Raw genomic sequence first — 23,685 nt, forward strand, 5'->3', positions numbered from 1 at the left:
TCATGTGATCCATAAAGAAGACTCACTGATTAATAAACCAGGGAAGTTTATCCAGAAATCACTTTTTCCTTGGCATTCTTTTCTGGGGTCTGGCAATAATCCAAAGGCGGAACCATAACAAATGAAAGACCAAGTTGGACTCTATTAACCAGGTGAATCAACCAAATGTTTGTCGTTTAATTTTATAGACAAGCTATGTACTTAGATTTGCTGAATTGCAGGACTTAACCCAGTTCATGTAAAGTGTACCTTAATTTTTATTTTTGTAACTAAAATTGTATGTTGAATTTTATGAGCAAATTTATACTTCTCTTCCCTAATTTAATAATTTACCTCTCAGACCAACACCAGCATTTGTAAGTTTCTCATTCCTGAGCCAGATCTTTACCAGGACCCCAAAACAGAATTTATTTGGAATACATTGCTTTGTTTCTTGCTCCCCAACTGAAGAGCCCCATTATAGGAATGAGCCTTACTGGAATATAATTAGCTGCCTATCTTCTTTCCAGAAAATAGGAAGTAGTTCATTCATGTAGCACTGCGATCACAGTTCTGCTTTTTGATATAACTAGAAACAATTTTTGTCACTATTTCCTTCGTTGAGTAGGGTAACTTTTTCACATATTCTGGAGTGCCTTCCTTTATATATCTGCTTAACTGATAAAGCAGCATTCTATATTGTGATTCAAAATTCTGGAGTGTGACAGGAATAACATTAGATACACTACTAAGATGATGATTTTTCAAGTAGACATTTTCTGAGAGATATCTTTTCAATTACAATTAATGGAGAAAATACACAGCCTGAAGTGTGACTCATTTTGGTTTTCAAATCCAAGAGAATTCATTTAGGACAAATTACAATTATTTTTTTCTAAAGCTGGCAGGGACAATTGCTTAAAAATGAAGGGAAGTGAAGAGTTTGGAATTGAGAGAGGGAAAGAACGCTAGTAAGCTAGAGAGAAGAGTTTGATGGTTTGTTGCTATACCAATCCTTTGAGAAAATAATCTGAAAAGATATTTACCCTGTAAATTAAAACCAATTAAAATAAACAATAATGAAGGTCATGTGTACTGTATAAAAAGGATTTTGTTTTTTAATGTTTTTTATTTATTTTATAGACTGCATTTTGATTCATTGTACACAAATGGGGTACAACTTTTCATTTCTATGGTTGTACACAATGTAGATTCACACCATGTGTATAATCATATATACACTTAGGGTAATACTGTCTGTCTCAGCCCACTATCTTTCCTTCTTCCACCCTCTCCTACCCCATTTCCCTCTACACAATCCAAAGTTCCTCCATTCTTTTCTTAACCCCTGCCCCTCCCCTTTATGTATCATCATCCACTTATCAGAGAAAACCTCCAGCCTTGTTTCTTGGAGATTGGTTTATTTCACTTAGCATGATATTCTCCATCTCCATCCATTTACCTGCAAATGCCGTAATTTTTTTCTTCCTTATGGCTGAGTAGTATTCCACTGTGTGTATATATACCACAGTTTCTTTATCCATTCATCTATTAAAGGGCACCTAGGTTGGTTCCATAGTTTGGCTACTGTGAATTGAGAAGCTGTAAACATTAATGTGGCTGTGTCACTGTAGTAGGCTGATTTTAAGTCCTTTGGGTATAAACCGAGAAGTGGGATAACTGGGTCAAAAGGTGGGTCCATTCCAAGTGTTCTGAGGAATCTCCATACTACTTTTCAGAGTGGCTTCACCAATTTGCAATTCCACCAGCAATATATGAGTGTGCCTTTTTCTCCACATCATGCCAACACTTATTATTGCTTGTGTTCTTGATAATAGCCATTCTAATTGGAGTTAGATGAAATCTCAGGGTGGTTTTGACTTGCATTTCTCTAATTACTAGAGATGATGAGCACTTTTTTGTATTTGTTGATCACCTATATATCTTCTGTGAAGTGTCTGCCCAGTTCCTTAGCCCATTTATTGATTCGGTTCTTTGTATTTTTGGTGTAAAGTTTTTTAAGTTCTTTATAAATTTTGGAGATTATAAATAAGATTTTGAAATAAGGGAATACTCCAAGTAATATCTGGGCTGATTAAAATAATACTTTCAGTATTTCTATTTGCTTGTTTTGAATGCACAGTCAATATTTTACCCCACCAGAAACAATAATCAAACCATGTTTAAGTTGCCTACATTTTACAGAACCCTGACCTTTGATCCTTTTACTGGGAAAAAAAAAGTTCAAAAATAAGTGTAAATTCATTTTCTTGGTAAGTCAAGAGAAAAAAAAAAACAATATGGAAATTTCTGAAATCCTGATTCAAGTTTCTGTTGACCTCAAGCCAAGACCAGAGCAAAAGTGAAAAAGAAATGCTCCACAAGATTGAGCCTCACCTGGAGAAATAAAGGAGAAAAACCTCCTCCTGCTGGCAGAGCAGGGGTTGTCTTCTCAAATATGTTGTGGTCCACTGTTCCAGCCTCTGAACATTCATAAAGTGCAGTACGATGGGGGTTAACCATTTGTCAGTTTTAAAACAGCAATGATTTCTGTGTGATAAGTAAAGTGCAATTTCTAACTCATAGCTGTGAATTAATAATCCGTAGTGATGTGTCCCAGGGGTATTTCAGGGTGGAACTGATTTAAAACTTATTCTTTTAGATTTTGACTTAGATCATTAATCAAAAAGGTTTTGTTTAATTTTTTTTTTCCTTCAAGTCATATATCACCCCTCTTTTAATTTCTACTTCGAAACTGCTTTTTGGAAGAAAGATCCCAATTGTTTAAATTTTTTATTCTGACTATGATTATGTTCCTTTGGGGGGAAAATTTTATACTGCATGTTATCTTTACAAAAGTCTTATAATTTTAGAGTTGAAATTCACATTTTACATACATAAGAAAATAGGGCTATTATTAAACACTGTTTTAAGAGCAGAAATAGGCATAACCACACCCATTTCTGATTTTCCCAATGACTTTCTAGGTGTGCTTTCTAACATACCACCAAATCTAGACCTTAATACCATCTTTGATTTAGCTTGTCTGCCAAGCTTTTTAAAAGATCGAATGAATATATTCTTTCATATAATATAACACCAATAAAAGTTTGAAATGTAATTTGTAAATTTATTTTACTTGTTAGGATGTTTTAGAAAAAAATTACAAACATTTTGGTTTATAATTTTATAGCTTATTTCTAAAAATTAACTTGATACTTACCTATGTTAATGTATCTATTTTTTAAAACATATTTAGAACAAAAGTGAAGTGATTGCCATTATCTTGCTAACTGTTATGGTTTTGATATTAGGTGTCCCCCAGAAGTATATGAGACAGTGCAAGAATATTCACAGGTGAAATGAATGGGTTATGAAAGCCTTAATACATTTAGCAAATTAATCCCTATTAGGATAACTGAGAGGTAACAGAAGGCAGGTAGGGTGTGGCTGGAGGAGGTGGGTCATTGAGGGTGTGCCTTTGGGGCACACATGTTGTAGCTGGTGAGTGGAGTCTCTCTTTTCCTGCTTCCTGGTCACCATGTGAGTTGCTCCCCTCTGCCACACTCTTCCACCATGATGTTCAGCCTCACCACCAAGCCCTGAGGAATGGAGCGGGCTGTTTATGAACTGAGACCTCTGAAACTGTGAGCTCCCAACTTTTCCTCCTCTAAAATTGTTCTTGTCAGAACTTTAGTCACAGCGGTGACTAAAACACTAACCAATTGTCAGACCTCTTCATTGGTAAGCTGATAAACTGTATGATAGGATTTGAACTCATGGAAAGGTGTTAGATGGGCAAGAGCTACATCAAGTCCTAAGTTTTATTGCCCCTTCCTATTTGTGTACTCATTCTGTGATTTTAGCAGGCACTTCCCTAGGTTCTGGAACTACAACAATGAACAAGAGAGATGTGATCCCTCTTCTCACAGAATTTACAACCTAATCTCTGCTTTTACAATAGTGGCTGTGAATTCATTTCGTCGATTGTTTTGAATTCTTTTTCAACTCTAAATTTAAAACAGTGACATTTTTAAGTAATCTTTGCTCTTATGCATGTGCCCACACTGATCTACCATCAACTCCCAGTGATACCTGTCATGACAGGGTGCTGCAAGGTGTCCACTCACTAGCCTCCTCCACAGGGCCTCTTCTTGCTGCTCTCAGAGAGGCCACATCCTCTGTAAGAACAGGACTTTTGAAGTGCTTTGTCCCTTTTGCTGCACCTCACTTCTATCTTTGCCTCCTCCCATATGTGTAGGAGACCTAAACCTCCCAAGGTGCTTAGAATGCTTTTGTGATAAAACTGGGCTTTTGTGGCAACATGACAAAATATGGAGTTGGGGGGAGCCTAACTTCAATTTCCTGAGGATATTATTTTTGAAACCAGATCCATTTTTCCTTATCAACCTAAAATTGTGCATTTAAAAAGTCCATTCAACATTAGCAAACTGCTACTCTGGGCCAGGCATTGTTACAGGAACTAGGAGAACATGGTAGAATAAAATAGGCAAGTCTTTTGCACTAAAAACCTTTTACTTTCTGATGGAGGGAACGTAAAAGCAAAGACACACACACACACACACACACACACACACACACACATATATATATTTTGTCATATATATATATATATATATATATATGATACTGAGAAATAGTGGTAACTGTTATGAAGAACATTCAAAGCAGGTAAGAGGATGAGCAGACAGTTGGGGGGAGAACCTGCCACATGTGAGGTGGTTGGGGAGGCTTCTGATGAGGTAACATTTGAGCAGAAATCTGAATAAGAAAATGAACTCATGGCTATCAGAGCAGAAAGCTCCAGGCAGAGGGACCAGCAAGTACAAAGACTCTGAGGAGTGAATGTGTTTGGCGTGTATACAAGTTTGCTACATCTGCCATAACAAAACGCCACAGACCGGGACACTTATGCAACAGAAGTTCATTTCACAGTTCTAGAGACTAGCTGCCCAAGCTCAAGATGTTGACAGGTTTAGGCTCTCCTGAGACCCCTCTCCTTGACTTGAAGATGGCTGTCATCTTAGTCTGTCCTCATAAATGCTCTCACATGATGGAGATAGTCTCTCAATTACGCTACTCTGCTTTACTTATAATGAACTATTTAGGAAAGATAAGTTTGCCTCAAAAGATGGCAATCGTTGCTAATAAGTGGATGATGACACATAATGGGGGGAGGGAAAGGTTAGTGTTAGGGTTAGAGTTAGGGTTAGGGAGGGGGGCAATTATGGAGGAAGGAAGGACTGTATAGAGGGAAAAGAGGGGTGGGAAGGGTGGGGAGAAGGGAAAACATAACAATGAATCAAACAACATTACTCTATGTAAATTTATGATTATACAAATGGTATGCCTTTACGCCATGTATAAACAGAGAAACAACATGTATCCCATTTGTTTACAATAAAAAAAATAAAATAAAATAAAAAAGATGGCAATCGATGTTATATTGGAAACTTATAAGGTCACCTGACTGACCCAATAAAAGAGACAAAGATTTTTAGTACAGATTTGATAATTATTCTTCCAGGTAGGTCCTTCTAAGTGTACTGTTAATATAAACAAGATTATCAAGGTCACTTTTTTTTTTTTTTTTTTTTTTGTAAAGCAGTACTTGGTAGAGATAACAAATATATGTCTTTTAGGACAATGAAAAACAACTGTCCTACTGATTCACCATTGGCTGTTTTGTTTTGGAATAAAATTTCCAACTATAGCATCATATGCCAATCAAAGGTATTTTGCCTCAAACAACTTAAAGATTTTTATCTCAAAAGACAGAGATGAGATAGGCACAGTGATGCAGGCCTATGCCGGTGTTTCCAGTTACTTTGGAGACCAAGGCAGGAAGATTGCAAGTTTGAGGTCAGCCTCAGCAACTTACAAAAGCCCTGTCTCAAAATAAAAAATAAACAAGTCTGGAGATGAAGCTCAGTGGTAGAGCACCCATGGGTTTAAACCCCACTACCACACAGGAAGACTTAAAGTTGGAAAAACATTAAGTGGGTCGAATAGGGGCTCCTCCCCTGACGGAGACACTAATATCAAGATGTAAGTGAAGAATTTGAGTGAAATTGTTTCTGAAACGAGAAGAAATATTTCTAAGTTGACCTTTTATAATGTTATTTTAAGTATGATTATGTAACCAAATTCATACTAACTCATTCGAGTAATTATCAACCATTTTATTAACATACATTATGTTCAAATATTCATGTTGTCCAAAAAGCTTTTTAGTACTGTTTGCATTTTGAAAAGAGAGAATCATCTCATATTAAGGATTGCCTTTTAATTCATATAGATAATATTTTTAAATGACAGCCTTCATAAATTATTTTAAGTTCAAATTCATGAATAACATAGCCTATGGTTTTACTAAATTGATGTTTTGTCACTTTGTATCATTGTGTGAGTGCTAATATGGAATTTTATAGAACAATATGATTAATCTTTGAGCACAAGCAACCTAATACAGTGCTACCTACACAAAGGCCCATTCAACAGAGCTCGCTGAAGTAATTCAGTTTAATTTAGATGGTTCCAACATGGATGATAAAGAAGTGGTAGAACCTTGGCAGAAAGCGTGGACAGGCGCTGCTGCCTGGAAGGCCCAGACCAAACACACAGCCTTACATGGGAAAAGAACCACAACTCACCTACCTGTGCAAACTCATGGAACACCAAAAGTTCTCTGTGCATTTTTTTTTTATGCTGAATTAGATAGGTTGGTATGTTTTTATGCATCTTAATGCATATATTATTTTAATGCATCTATTATTATATACATAGAAGAATGAAATCAAGGAAACTTACAGTTCCTTTTCTTTTCCAATGTACTATTCAAATTCAGAGGAAAACTATCTTTTGGCTCCTATGCGGTAGTTAGGTCTTGTGTTTCATTTGTATTTGTCTAACATTTGGTTTCTTGAGACCTAGGCCATCACTAACACATTATTATTTTATTTCATTATTTTCCACAGTGCGCAGAGTGTTAGGAAGGACAGATGATCAACGTCTCTCTGTGCACTGGGAAAAAAAAAAAAAAAAAAAGAAAACCCAATTACTTATTTCTAAAAACCAAGGGGTGAGTGTTTGCAATTGCAGTTAAATGTGACTTGACCTCCTAATTGATTTTCACTTAGAAAATTATATATAGTAATTTATAATTCCAAGTAAGTAGATAGCATGATTACTATATGAAATGAATTAAATTGAGGTTAAATACTTGTGAATGAGGATGATTTTTTAGATATTAGATTATGATCTCTTCAGAATTGTTCCCCTTCCCCTGTGATATAAAGAAGAGTAATTAGCATGACAGTTGGTTTGATAATTAAATATTTCAGGATTAATTAGATATGAAGTTTAGTCTTCCCGAATATTTCAAGTCTGATGCTGTTCTCCTGGTACAATGTGTTGAAATATGTCACCTGCTCTGACTTGTTATTCTCACTGATAGATTCACTGTTGGCAGCACTATTTAATTGTGTTATTACTCAGTGTCTAAGGAGTAAGAGGCCTTAAATTATGTATTTATCCTGTAAGTGCTGGGTGGCTGAATTTATGCCTTATAAGAACATGCGCTCTTCAACAATGAAAATGTGGGAAAGCTGATTAAAGTTTAATAAAACTGGCAAATCAATGAGATTGATCTCTTTAGAGATAATTTCCCTTGCCAAATTTTAGAAGTGCTATAATATTCATTTTCAAACATTTATCTACAAAAGCTTTTCAGATTCACTTACACCAAGGAGAAGCCTTAGAAACTCCAGGAAAAATAGTTTAGAAAATTTGGAGGTTTCAGAGATGATGTTGTTGTTATTTGTTGTTGCCAAAGCAAAGAAAGGCATCCTAGAAAAGGTACCAAGTTACAAAGATTAATGTGTTATCTAAATTTGCTTTGGAAATAAAATTAAAGGGATATATGGAACTGTTTCAAAATTATTTCTCTTAATTATATAATCTTCTTGACGTTCCAAAGTCATATTTTGGACAAAAAGCTTAGCTGATAAAACATATGAATTTGGGATAAACCCCTGTTCAGAAATGCAGCATAGAATATGCTTGTTACTGAATTTAATAGAAACATCACAGTTACCTACTAAGCATCAAGAGTAAAGGAGGGGCTGGGGAAATAGCTCAGTCGGTAGAGTGCTTGCCTTGTAAGCACAAGGCCCTGGGTTTGATCCCCAGCACCCAAAAAAAAAAAAAAAAAAAAAAAAAAAAAAAAAAAAAAGAGTAAGGGAGATGAGATGGTGAAAACAGTCTGCTTCTGATAATAAGACAGGCAGGCTTTTTAAAAACCCCTTCCAACAGAACACCTGGATGCCAGAGAAATTTCAACAAAATTATTCTAAACGTGTAGTTGAGAGATGCAAGAGCAAGAGGCTACCTAGGGCTCTTACATGAAGGGGGAATTAATATCTGAGTGTTAACCTAACTCTGAAGCATCAGTTGACCTCAAGGTATCCGATTAGCAGAAAATGAGAGCCTTATTTCTTTAATCATCATCAGCAGCATTATCATTATTCCAAAGAATTAATTTATTGCTAAGCACCCAGCAAATCTACATTTGTTTCAGCTTCCATGTTTCCAGACAAAAGAGCTTCACCATGATGTGTTAGGATCCCCCAGAACTCCCCCATGGGTTCTGAAAACACTCATTGGAGAAGTTGGTTCCTGGGTTTCTGTTCATAGCTTCTCTTTGAACCCACATGGATGAGTGAAAAACTTAAGTAAAATCAAAGTACATTTAAAGAAAAGATTTGTACTAGTCAGGTTTTCATTCTTATAACAACATACCCAATGTAGGCTACTTTATAAAGAAAGGGGGTTTAATTAGCTCTCAGTATTAGAGATGGAAAGTCCAAACAGCTTGACACAAATTCTAATGAGGGTCATCCTGGGCTGCATTGCATCCTAGTGAGAGTGTGTTTGCAGCTCTGGGTGTGTGTGTGTTCTCTCTCCTTCTCCTTCTAGAGCCACCAGGACTCAATCATGGGGGCTCCACCCTAAAGCCCTAACCTGATCACTTCCTAAAAATCTGACCTCTAAAAACCATGGTTGGGTTAGGTTTCTACCCTTTTAATCCCTTTAACCTAAGATTCTGGGGAATAAATTACTGCATGAATTCAGGGGAGATAAACTATAATCAAACTACAACAGTATCATTGAGAGTTTGGTGTAAATGTAATGCTGGACTTTATCCCAGAAACTGGTGGAGAACCCCTAGAGAGATTTGTGATATTTTCATGAAGCCTGGAACAGCAGCATACACCTGTCATCACAGTTTGGAGGTCTGAAGCAAGTTTGAAACTAGCCTGGGCAAATTAGCAAGACCCTGTCTCAAAATGAAAAGTTATAAGGTAGGGGGCGTAGCTCAGTGGTAAGAGTACTTCTGTGTTTATTCCCTGAGACTGCAAAGAAAAAATTACATGAAAAGTGGCCAGTTTCTTCCATTTGATAATAAGTTTCAAAAATAAGTGACTTCAGATGAACTGGATAATCATGTTTTTCTGAGCCTAACAAAGCTGAGGACCAAATCTCACTCATCTGCCAGCAAGTTTCTCCATGGTATTATTATGAAATGTACTAAGAAACAGCTGTCCTATGTCCTAATCTGAGAGTCTTCATGCTATAGCTGATTATTTTAAATAAAGAAAACCTGTAAGTGGTAATGCTCCAAGCTTCTATTCCTGCAGACTATGCTCAAATTTTGCTTGATGGATCAATGGTGGCATTTTATAACTCACAGGAATATTTTTAGAGATACATTTTTGGCTTTGGGTCTGAAAACTTTAAAATAAATTAGAGCAATGTTCATCTTGACAATTTCCATTCATTAGTCATGGTCTGAGATGCTGTACATTAACATTCCATGGATTTTAATAAAATGTTCATGAAGCACTGTTTTTTCTCCTTTCTTCCCTCTCTCCCTCCCTCTTTCCTTTCCTTATTCTCTTCTTTGCCTCCTTCTTTCTTTCCTTCTCTCTCTCATTCTTTCTTCTTTGACACAGGGACTCTGTTGCTCTGGCTGGACTTTAACTCCTGGGCTATATCTATCCTCCTACCTCAGCCTCTCAAATAGCTGGGACATAAGTAGTTGCCACCATCATGAGCACCATTGACCATACTTTACAAATTTTAAAAATTTAAGCATGCTTAAATTTGTTGTGCTGTATTTTATTTTTTTTTTAAAAAGCAATTTTTTTAAAAAGATCTTAAAGCGCCCCAAACCTCATCAATCAATAATATAATTGATTGTGTATAATTACACATGGCTAAATCCATGCTTCTTTTCAGTTCCAGGATCTATATTGTACCACTTAATTGTCACCTTTAGGCTGTGTATGAAGTTTGTCACTTTTTAAAGTTGTTAATGAGCAAAATGCTCTGTAAAAACCAATGCTTAAAACAAATGATTAATTAATTACATCCATAAGTTTTTCATCCTAAAATAATCACTATAATTTTTTTTCTTCTCTTATTTCACAGTTATAGTATTAATTAGCAAATGCCAGCTGCACAGTTGGTTGGTACCTCACTGTCCTTCAATTCCTTCTCCAACCCACACACCATTTTTGGTACCCACTCCCATACCCACACAACTCTTTGTTCCACTCTGTTAAAGTCACCATTATATTTCCCAACTAGATCAACTGCCACTGATTATAACCTGCTGACGTACTGCAATAGTGAGAACAAAAGTTTGTTCTGAGATATCTCAGATATGATCATGTTGAGGTTTGAGAAGCCAGAGGATATTTTTCTTGCTCCAACAACATCTTGTAATCTCAGTTATTTCTCAGTTGTTCCTGAGGACACCATAGGAAGGGGCCTGGTTCTAGAGATGGTATCATCATGAGTAAAGTGCATTCAACTCTATGCATTTATTGAGTCCCACTCTCTGGGTGACCTGTCTTAGCATTGTGGTCATTTGTGACTGGTCTTTTGAAGAATAAGCATAGATATACCATCTGCATCCTTGGTTATAACTAATAAGTTTCAGGAGACTTTCCAGTGAGAAGAAATTTCTATCTATACACATATATACATACATATATATATACATATACACACACACACACACACACACACACACACACATATATGACCAGCAATACCTGCCATTTTCCTTCTTGGAATAGTTGAGTCGCTTATGATGAGACTTTAAAAATCCTTTGAGCCAAGAAGAAACACAATCAGACCTGTGTTTGAGAAAGGTAAATAAAGTCGCCACGAAAGATGGGTTATATAGAACTAAACGCAGAGAGAACTATTAGGAGACTATTTCTCAGTCCTACAAGGAAATAAAGGAAGGTTGGAAATTAAGCAATTTACCACTAGAGGGCAACAGAGAGTTACTGCCCAATAACTGGACATCCTCCCCCTTGTTTCCCAAAGGTGTTTAAATATTCATCAGGAAAGATGGGTTCCATAGTCAAAATTTATTATACCTTTAAAAAAATTAATATTGTGTATAACCCTATCAAAGCTCTGATAAATTTTGCAGCAAAGAAACCTACTCAGCTTTGTTTCCCAAACATACTTAACCATGAATTCCTTCCCGCCACCCACCCCCATGAAATGTCCATTAAAATCACTTAGTTTTCCACGGAATATTCTTTGAGAAACCATAAGGAAAAATATGTTAAGCTTTGAGAGAAACGGGAAAGCAGAGCTCTACCTTTGAGAAGAATGTGATTTATGTATTATACATATGTCAACCTCAGGATCTAATTATCAGACTAAATAAACAGGATTTCCAGATTGGAGAAGTGAGGAGCTCTAAAAAAATCCTTTTATCAGAAAGCAATAGATAAATCTTGGCATAAATTTTAAAAGAACCATTTCAGGATGTTGGAAAGTAGCCAAAAATACGTAAAAATTGAGAATCACTTATTGAAGAAAAGTTACTGAGCAGTGAGAATTTCTAGCACTTCTGAGATTGCTTCTGTCCCACCTGTCCTGTCCCCAGCCCACCAGCACTCAGAGTCACGAGGATGGGGAAGGCTATGAAGATAAGCATTGCCAAAAGGGGCTGACTTGATTTGAAGCAGAGCACAGAAAATTCCCATGCCCTTGGGCATTGTTGGACACTGCAGTGATCCTGGTGACAGACAGGAAGGCAAGTCCTCTGTTACAGCTAGCCTAAGGTTGCCATCATGGTTGGGGCAAGCTGCAGATCAGCAGATTCTTCAGAAACTTAACAGAGAGAGCTGGACAATGAGATTACCATAGTAAGATTTGAAAAGTTCCCATATATCCCTGGTGTCCTGGAAGATTCTGCCCATGCCTGAGGCCATGTGCTTGCTCAGAAGAGCTCAGAGAGGGCCTAGCTATTGGCACAGCTCTGGTGGAACATGACACCCTGAACAGGTACCTGACTGATCTGGCTGGTAATGACAGAAGTGGACACTGTTTGATTCAGACTGTGTATTACTTACACAGATAACAAAAGAAAGAGTAGCCAAAAGTGCCAGCTAGCTCCCCAGGTTCTTATCACGCAAAACAAAAAGTACAACAGTGAAATACAAACAATGGCAAGGTGAGTGATGGGATACTCTGTTGGTAAGGAACCAGTTGCAGACTGCAGCTGGGGAGTTGTGTAGTCTGTAGCTCTATTGTGATGGGGTGTGGCAGGGTAAAGCAGGACATTCCAGGGCTCCCCACCTTTGGGAAGATAATGAGAAATGTCTCATGACAGCTTCCCAGAGAGCCAAGGAAGCTGGCAGGAGATAGCTTGGAGCAGCCCCTTACAGGCCTCCCATCCTCTCTCTTCACAAGGCATTCCAAGGCAAATCACCAAGACTCAGATCTCATATGGCGCCAACCTTCGCATGGGCAGCCCACGTGAACTACACGATCTACAAAGTCACTTCCCTGCAAGGTCCAGAGAAATCATGACAGAGAGTAACTGCAGAATGTACATTCATTTCAAGTGCACACAAAACATTTGTCAAAATAGACCCTATTCTGGACTGTAAAACAAGTCTCCATGAATTTAAAAGGGTTGACACTATACAAAGTATGTTCTCCAAATACAGGGGAATTATTTGTAGAACCAACAACAGAAAGTAATTTGAAAAATCCCCCAAACATTTGGAACTTAAAAAACACCACTTTATCAATAATTCATGAGAACAAGAAGTTTGAATTGGAAGGCCAGGTGTATGACTATTATTATCGCATGTTAATGGAGTATTGGGCCAATGAATAAGGCAGAAAGATATTTACACACCTTAGGTTGACACACCTAATTGAGTATAAGCATGTAACAATATTGAGCCACAGGCGCCTATCATCCGCCATTTACCTGCCTCTTGCCTGTCCATTGCCTGCCTTACTCCTATCCATCACCCACCACCTGAGGTTCACTACCCAATCATCCGACAGCAGTCAGCAAACTGACCGCAGACCGCCAGTGGAGCACCAGCTGCCTGCTGTTGCCTGGGAGTTCACTGTCACAGTACCTGCAGGTTTGGTTACACATGCTGCCACCATTTTGAGACAATAGCCAGGCCCCATAGGACCCTTGGCCAGACTGACTGAGCCCCATCTCCAGGATCCCTCAGCCTGGCCTATCACTCCCTGCCCCCCGGGGCCCTCACATAGACTGACTGCTCCCTGACACCAGGACTCCCAGACCAACTGATTGCACCCCGCCTCCAGGATCCCACAACCAGACCAACCATACCCCACCTCTAGGACTCCTGCCTGACCAACCGCACCCCACTTCCAGGACCTCCAACTGACCATGCCAACACCCTGAGCTGCAGCTCCCCATTTGCCAACACATTTGGAAGCCAGAGCAGCCATCATGGATAATCCTGGAAGCTATAGCTCCGATCTTTAAGTGGGGCAAATCCCATCCTGAGATGCCTGCTGGAGACTTGATTTCCATTGTCAGGTACCTGTCATGCATCAGACTACTGAAGACTGGGAGGTTTGAATACTGTATGACTGTTATAGTGTAGATTTTCTTTTTTCTCCTTATTGAAAAATTTTGAGTTTTTATTTCTTTACTTTTCTTGCTCTCTTTTCCCTTTTCTCTTTTTTTGTTTACCTGTTCCCTCAGAGTCACTTTCTCCCTTTTCCCATGCTAACAACCAACTTCTTTTGATTATAATTGCACTCTTTCTATGATCCAGAACTTTTATATATTCTTATCCCATTAACAGCTACATCCTACACCCCTCTGCATCCTCTTTGTCCTCCATTAGAAATTTCAGACCTTATTGCAAATCTGTTTGTTATACTGAAGATAATAATTGAACTCATTCTGTTTATTATGACAATATTGTTATTGTCATGGGGCTATTTGGTTTTGGGTTGCATACTGCCTGAACTGGGCACTGGTGATATTGATCTCCCCCTTAAAGAAAAGGTTTTAGAAACCTATAGGGTCATTATAAACCTATAGGGGGGAAACTTCAATATCCCAGATCTGCAGTGCTAGAGGGGAAGATACATGAACAACATGAACAAACAAGGGAAGAAAATGATCCAAACAAATCTAGATTCCATATTAATAGAATCCAGTGACAGTATGGTAAAAGAAATGTCAGAAAAGGACTTCAGATTATACATGATTAAAATGATTTGTGAAGCAAAGGATAAGATAAGAGAGCAAATGCAGGTGATGAATAATCATACCAACAAGCAGTTGAAAGAGTAAATGCAGGAAGCAAAAGATCATTTCAACAAAGAGATAGAGATTCTCAAAAAAAAAAAAAAATGGAAATCCTTGAAATGAAGAAAACAATAAACCAAATAAAAAAGTCCATGGAAAGCATCACCAACAGATTAGACCACTTGGAAGCCAGAACCTCAGACAATGAAGAGAGAATATTTAATCTTGAAAACAAAGTTGCCCAAACAGAGAAGATGGTAACAAATCATGAACAGAATCTGCAAGAACTATGGAACATCATGAAAAGACCAAATTTAAGAATTATTGGGATTGAGGAAGGCACAGAGATACAAACCAAAGGAATGAACAACATATTCAATGAAATAATATCAGAAATTTTCCAAAACCTGAAGAATGAAATGGAAAATCAAATACAAGAGGCTTACAGAACACCAAATGCACAAAATCACAACAGATCCACACCAAGTCACGTTATAATGAAAATGCCTAACATACAAAATAAAGATAGGATTTTGAAGGCTGTAAGATAAAAGCATCAGATTACATATAGGGCAGGGGAAACCAATATAGATATGAGCAGATTTCTCAGCCCAGACTCTAAAAGCTAGAAGGGCCTGGAACAACATATTTCAAGCTCTGAAAGAACATGGTTGCCAACAAAGAATCCTATACCTAGCAAGACTAACCTTCAGATCTGAGGATGAAATAAAATCCTTCCATGATAAACAAAAGTTAAAAGAATTTACAAATAGAAAGCCTGTTCTACAGAATATTCTCAACAAAATATTCCATGAGGAGGAAATGAAAAACAACAATGGAGGTCAGCAAAGGAAGGAACTACCTTAGAGAAAAATCCATTCAAAGGGGAAACCAAGCCAAGTTTAAAAACCCAAAATAAGCCTAAATGACTGGGAATACAAATCATATTTCAATAATAACCCTGAACGTTAATGGCCTAAACTCATCAATCAAAAGACTTATACTGGCAGAATCGATTAAAAAGAAAGACCCAACAATATGCTGCCTGCAAGAGACTCATCTCATAGAAAAAGACATCCTCAGACTAAAGGTGAAAGGATGGGAAAAAACCTACCACACCCAGGGACTCAGTAAAAAAGCGGAGGTTTCCATTCTTATTTCAGATTAAGTGGACTTCAAGCCAAAGTTAGTCAGAAGGGATAAAGAAGGACATTTCATACTGCTTAAGGCAACCATAAGTCAGGAAGACATAACGATTATAAATATTTATGCCCCAAACAATGGTGCCTCCATGTACATCAAACGAATCCTTCTCAATTCCAGGAATCAAATAGACCACAACACAATAATTCTTGGTGACTTTAATGCACCACTGTCACCACTGGATAGATCTTCCAAACAAAAACTAAACAAAGAAACCATAGAACTCAATAACACAATCAATAACTTAGACTTATCAGACATATATAGAATATTCCATCCATCAAAAAGCAAATTCAATTTCTTCTCAGCAGCACATTGGAACCTTCTCAAAAATAGACCATATGTTATCCCTCAAAGCAGCCCTTAGTAAATGCAAAAAAATAGAGACACTGCCTTGTGTTCTATCAGATCATAATGGACTGAGAGTAGAAATCAATGACAAAATAAAAAACAGAAATTACTCCAACACTTGGAGACTAAATAATATGCTATTGAATGAACCATGGATAACAGAAAACATCAATGAGGAGAAAAGAAAATTCTTAGAGGTAAATGAGAATGATGATACCACATATCAAAATCTCTGGGATACTATGAAAGCAGTACTAAGAGGAAAATTCATTGCATGGAGTGCATTCAAGAAAAGAATAAAAAGTCAACAACTAAATGACCTAACATTACAGCTCAAAGCCCTAGAAAAAGAAGAACAGAATAACAGCAAAATAGTAGAAGACAGGAAATAGTTAAAATCAGAGCTGAAATCAATGAAATTGAAACAAAAGAAACAATTCAAAAAATTGACAAAACAAAAAGCTGGTTCTTTGAAAAACTAAACAAAATAGACAAATCCTTAGCCACACTAACAAAGAGAAGGAGAGAGAAAACTCAAATTACTAAAATTAGTGATGAAAAAGGAAATATCACAACAGATATCACTGAAATACATAACATAATAAGAAGCTACTTTGAAAATCTATATTCCAACAAAATAGAAAATACTGAAGACATCAACAAATTTCTAGAGACATATGCTCCTCCCAAACTGAACCAGGAGGACATACACAATTTAAACAGATCAATATCAAGCAATGAAATAGAAGAAACCATCAAAAGTTTACCATCCAAGAAAAGCCCAGGACCAGATGGATTCTCAGCCGAGTTCTACAAGACCTTCAAAGAAGAACTCATTCCAATACTTCTCAAAGTTTTCCAGGAAATAGAAGAGGAGGGAACCCTACCAAACTCATTCTATGAAGCTAATATCACCCTCATACCCAAATCAGGCAAAGACACATCAAGGAAAGAAAATTTTAGACAAATATCCTTGATGAATATAGATGCAAAGATCCTTAACAAAATATTGGCAAATCATATCCAAAAACATATTAAGAAAATTGTGCACCATGAACAAGTGTGGTTCATTCCTGGAATGCAAGGATGGTTTAATATCCGTAAATCAATAAACGTAATCCATCATGTCAATAGACTTAAGGATAAGAATCATATGGTTATTTCAATTGATGCAGAAAAGCATTCGACAAAATACAACACCCCTTCATGCTGAAAACACTATAAAAAACAGGGATAGTAGGAACATACCTGAACATTGTATAGGCTATTTATGCTAAACCCATGGCCAACATCATTCTTAATGGAGAAAAACTGAAAGCATTCCCTTTAAAAACAGGAACAAGACAGGGATGTCCTCTTTCACCACTTCTATTCAACATCATCCTGGAAATCCTAGCCAGAACAGACAGTCTAAAGAAATTAAAGGGATATGAATAGGAAGAAAGGAACTTAAGCTGTCACTATTTTCTGATGACATAATTGTCTATTTAGAGGACCCAAAAAACTCCTCCAGTGAATTTCTAGACCTCATCAATAAATTCAGCAAAATAGCAGGTTATAAAATCAACACACATAAATCTAAAGCATTTTTGTACATAAGCGATGAAACATCTGAAAGGGAAATGAGGAAAACAACTCCATTTGCAATAGCCTCAAAAAAATAAAATACTTGGTAATCAATCTAACCAAAGAGGTGAACAATCTCTACAATGAAAACTAAAAAACATTGAAGAAAGAAATTGAGGAAGACCTTAGAAGATGGAAAGATCTCCCATGTTCTTGGATAGGCAGAATTAATATTATCAAAATGGCCATACTTCCAAAGGCACTATACAGACTTAACACAATTCCAATGAAAATCCCTATGATGTTTCTCATAGAAACAGAAAAAGCAATCATGAATTTCATCTGGAAGAACAAAAGACCCAGAATAGCCAAAGCAATCCCGGGCAGGAAGAGTGATGCAGGAGGTATCACAATACCAAACCTTAAACTCTCCTATAGAGCAATAGTAACAAAAACAGCATGGTACTGGCACCAAAATAGACAGATAGATCAAGAGTACAGGATGGAAGACATGGAGACATACCCACATAAGTACAGTAACCTCATACTAGACAAGGGTGTCAAAAACTTACAATGGAGAAAAGATAGCCTCTTCAACAAATGGTGCTGGGAAAACTGGAAATCCATATGCAGTAAAATGAAACTAAACCCCTATCTCTCACCCTGTACAAAACTCAACTCAAAATGAATCAAGGATCTAGGAATTAGACCTGAGACCCTTTACCAAATAGAAGAAAAAGTAGGCCTGAATCTCCATCATGTTGGCTTAGGACCAGACTTCCTTAACAAGACCCCCATAGCACAAGAAATAAAAGCAAGAATCAATAAATGGGATAGATTCAAACTAAAAAGTTTTTTCTCAGCACAGGAAACAATCAACAATGTGAAAAGAGAGCCTACAGAGTGGGAGAAAATCTTTTCCACACACACTTCAGACAGAGTACTCATCTCCAAAGTTTATAAAGAACTTAAAAAACTTTATACCAAAAATACAAAGAAATCAACAAATGGGCTAAGGAAATGGGCAGACACTTCACAGAAGAAGATATACAGGTGATCAACAAATATATGAAAAACTGCTCATCATCCCTAATAATTAGAGAAATGCAAATTAAAACTACCCTCAGATTTCATCTAATGCCAATTAGAATGGCTATTATCAAGAACACAAGCAATAATAAGTGTTGGCGTGGATGTGGGGAAAAAGGCACACTCATACATTGCTGGTGGAGTTACAAATTGGTGCAGCCACTCTGGAAAGCAGTGTGGAGAATCCTCAGAAAGTTTGGGATGGACCCACCATTTGACCCAGCTATCCCACTCCTCGGTTTATACCCAAAGGACTTAAAATCAGCATACTACAGTGATGCAGTCACATCAATGTTCATAGCAGCTCAATTCACAATAGCTAGATTGCAGAACTGACCTAGATGTCCTTCAATATATGAATGGATAAAGAAGCTGTGGTATATATACACAATGGAATATTACTCAGCCATAAAGAAGAATAAAATTATGGCATTTGCTGGTAAATGGATGAAGTTGGAAAATATCATGCTAAGTGAAATAGGCCAAGCCCAAAAAATCGAAGGCTGAATGTTTTCTCTTATAAGTGCATGACAATATATTACGATGGGGGGAAGAGAAGAATGAAGGAACTTTGGATGGTGTAGAGGAAAACAGGGTGGGAGGGGGTGGGGATGGAAAAACAGTAGAATGAAACAGATGGTATTACCCTATATATATGTATGATAACATGAACGGCGTGAATATACATTGTGTACAACCATAGAAATGAAAACTTGCACCCCATTTATGTACAATGAATCAAAATGTGTCTGTAAAAATAAGCAATATTTTAATAAAAAAATATTAAGCAACAATTGCTTTTTATGATGGACTTTACTCAACAAATGCTAACAGAATATGAGTTATATGTACAGAGTGCCTGCCCACCTAGGGTTTACATTCAGGAGGAATCAGGTTGGTTTAATGAGCAATGTAGACTCTTCTGATTAGAGTGAGATTTTCATAGATCCACAGGTTAGAAGGCAGTAACTAGCAATATTTGTCTCATCTTTAGATGTTTGCAAAATGTTCTCTTTTCTTCATGTTTCTCTCCATTTGAGAGGTTTGCAAAAGTCAAGTGACTGGCCTGAGGTTTCCCAGTGAGGTAGACTGCCTCATAGATACCCATTTGTATTACCACCAAAACAGACATGGATACCAATGGTACAGAATAGAAGACTCAGAGACAGACCCATATAAACACAATTATCTTTCAAACTACACAAAGGCACCATAAACATACACTGGAGAAAAGATGGACTTTTCAACAAGTAGGGCTAGGAAAACAGGGAATTCATATATAACAAAGTGAAATTAGATCCCTGTCTCTCACCTTGCGTGCAACTAAATTCTAAGTGGTTCAAGGACCTAGGAATCAGACCAGAGACCCTGCACCTAATAGACGAAAAAGTAGACCCAACTCTCCATCATGTTGGTCACGGAATTGAATTCCTCAACAAGATTCCTAAAGCACAAGAACTAAAATCAAGAATCAATAAATGAGATTGTATCAAACTAAAATGCTTCTTCACAGCAAAGGAAACAATCAAGAACATGAAGAGAGAGCCTGCAGAAAGAAAGTCTCTGCCACCTGCACCTCAGATACAGCATTAATCTCCAGGACATATAAAGAACTCAAAAAACTTAACACCAAAAAAAAAAAAAAAAAAAAAAAAAAAAAATCCAATCAATAAATGGGAAATTGAACTGAACAGGCACTCCACAGAAGAATAAATACGATCAGTCAACAAATATATGAAAAAATGTTCAACATCCCTAGCAATTAGAGAAATGCTAATTAAAACTACACTGACATTTCATCTCACTCCAGTCAGAATATCAATGATCAAGAATACAAGTAACAATAAATGTTGGTGAGGATGTGGAGGAAAAGGAACACTTATATATTGCTTGTGGGACTGCAAAATGATGCAACCACTCTAGAAAGCATTATGGCAATTCCTCAGAAAACTTAGAATGGAACCACCATTTGACCCAGTTATCCCACTCCATGGCATATACCCAAAGGACTTAAAACTAGCATACTATAGTGATGCAGCCACATCAATGTTTATAGCAGCTCAATTCTCAATAGCTAAATTATGAAACCAACCTACATACCCTTCAACAGATGAATGGATAAAGAAAATGTAGTATGTATACACAATGGAATATTACTCAGCCATAAAGAAGAAAGGAATTATGGCAAATTTGCCAGTAAATGGAAGAAACTGAGGACTATCATGCTAAGTGAAACAAGCCAGTTCCCAAAATTGAAAGGCCAAATGTTCTCTCTGATATGTGAATGCTAACACACAATAAGGAACAGGGGAGAATAGAAGTTAATTGAGTTAGACAAAGGGGAATGAAAGGAAGGGAGGGGAGTGGGAATAAGAAAGTCAGTAGAATGAATTGGACATAACTTTCCAGTGTAACACCATATCATGTGCAACCACAGAATGGGAAGTTATACCCCATGTAGGCATAATCTGTTAAAATACACTTTACTGTTATGCATATCTAAAAAGAACAAATTTTAAAAAGATACCCATTCCCTAATCCCTGGAACCTGTAAGGAATGTCACTTCACATGGTAAAGGACTTTGTAGGTGTGAATCAGTTAAGGATCTTGAATTGGGGAGATTATCCTGAACTGTCTGGGTGGGCCCCATGTAAACACAAGGAACTTATAAAAGAAAGCAGTAGGAGAAATGGTGAATGAAGCAAGAATTGGGTGGGCTGGAGGGAGGGGTTATGAGCCAAGGAATGTGGGCAGCCTCAGAAAACTGGAAGAGGCAAGAAACAGATTCTTCCCTGGAGGATACAGAAGCAACCAGCCCTGTAGATAACTGGATTTTAACCCTTAAGACATATGTTGGACTTTTGAAATGCAGAACTGTAAGAGAATAAATGTGTGCTGTTTTAGGCCCCTAAATTTGTGATCTTTTGTTATAGCAGCCACAAGGTAACTCAGGTGTTCAGGAAATGCTCCTGTTCAGTATTTTCAGTGTCAGAGTAGAGTTGGCATTTCTGGTGCTCAGCACTCATTATGATTGTGTTGTTATTTCCTTGCCAAAAATGTTCAAATGTTTCACATCAGGTAGTAGATTTTACAGCAAATTGCAGTTTTTTCTAAAGAAGAGGCAAGAAATTTTCACAAAATTGCATGACTTTGAAGTTTTCTTCCCAAATACACAGCTCAAAAGGTAAATTTCTACTTTTTTTCAGTTGCCCATATATGCAACCTCATTGGACTTGGATAAATTATTAATTGCTCCTTGACTAATTAGCATTTCTTTTTAAGCATGCTAGTCTTTCATCAAAATTATTTTTTAAAGACTTAAAGTGAGATAGACTCAATAGGTCCTAAAACTATCCTGATAGCCTAAAAGCTTATTTATCTGCAGGGATTATCTTTTTCTGCACAGCTGCACTCAAGTGCAAGCAACCAAAATATAACCTGTGATAAGTTTTACTACAGGACCCATTTTTGCTTTCAGTAAATCCAAATGTGATAATCATAGATTTGCCTTTTGCCAAAATCCCTACAGCCAAATTCTAATTTGTACAGTTGAGACTGAAAGAAAATTGAATCTTTGCAAGAAAGATTATTTTCCTAATGCTAATTTCTCTAATGCCCTGTGATCCACATAAGCTAACGCTAACAAAGTATACATATTCAGTTTTCAGAATTCTTCTAGTAATTAGGTTTCCTAATAGAGTTTCAGAAAAAGAACAGAAGGGTGGTGAATTCTATTTTGGGGAGACATGTTGTGTTACAGTTTAAAGGGAGTCATTTTTTTCATAAGACCTCACCTGTGCACATTCTTTAGGGTAGATGTGGAAATCATATTAAAGAATAAGAGGGATTGCCTAAGAAAGAAAGTAGGATTTTTCTAGATCAAGGATAGAAGGTAGATTTTGGTCATGTCTGGCCTTCAAGGCAACCTTCAAACAACTTTCAGAAAATTAGTTATAGCAACACCTGGAGTCAAGAGTACTTAAAATACCAACCAAAGAAAAGCTCCAAGAGTGGAGAGTAAAAAAAAAGGTACCTAAGAGCCACCCTCATCTGTAAGATAGGACCTCGAACAGTACTTGACACATGGCTCACTCAGTATTCGTGGAATGCATGCATGAGTGGGAAAGGCTTTGCTTCCCTATTTTTGTAATAACTAAAAATATGTCAGAATGAAACAAGGTATTATGCTCCTCTAGGAATTACCATCATTCTGAACAAACATGCGAGGTTTCCGGGTGTATAGGATACTTCATCAAGCAGAGAATACTTTCATTATTAAAAGATTTTCCTCTGAAGCAATGCCTTCTCCAAGGGAGCACATAACAGCTTGCTATTCTTTAGTAATAAAGAATCATATTATGGTTTGACATGTTTCATAGCAACTAATAGTCTTCAAGGCTGCCTTTCAGACTTATTGGTCTACAAGGAGAGAGAACAGAACATTTGGGTCCAACAGTTTCTCTCCCTGCAACACAGATGTGTCACCAGGACAAGAGAGTCATTTTCAGCAGTCAGTATACATCATGTAATTTTCTTCATCATAAATGAGTTGAAATTTTTGATTAGCATTGATATAGATGGAGAATATGGTAACTATATAATATTCCTCCCAAATTTTAAGTATCAATTTTTCCATAGAAGTTTGAAGCTATGAGAATGAGATTTTAAAGCAGTGCCCTCAGCCTGATTTCCATGGTTGTCATAAATGTGTTCTGGGCATTTGGGGACAGTAACGAGGCAGAGGAGGTGCATCATACACCCCCTCACTGCTAGTGGTGACATCCAGCGGAGCAAAACAATTACAGGAAGGAAACCCAAGTTGAGTCTGGGAGGGCATGATACACAT

General features: G+C 37.1%; 1 long non-coding RNA gene across 3 annotated transcripts in view; it reads right to left on the reverse strand.

The window, feature by feature from the left end:
* The window catches only part of LOC306659702, a 112,115-nt gene that overhangs the window by 3,758 nt on the left and 84,672 nt on the right, over positions 1 to 23,685 (reverse strand). The window lies entirely within an intron of this gene.

The sequence above is a fragment of the Sciurus vulgaris genome (genome assembly GCF_902686455.1).
Source record: "Sciurus vulgaris genome assembly, chromosome: 4".
NCBI classification, from domain to species: domain Eukaryota; kingdom Metazoa; phylum Chordata; class Mammalia; order Rodentia; family Sciuridae; genus Sciurus; species Sciurus vulgaris.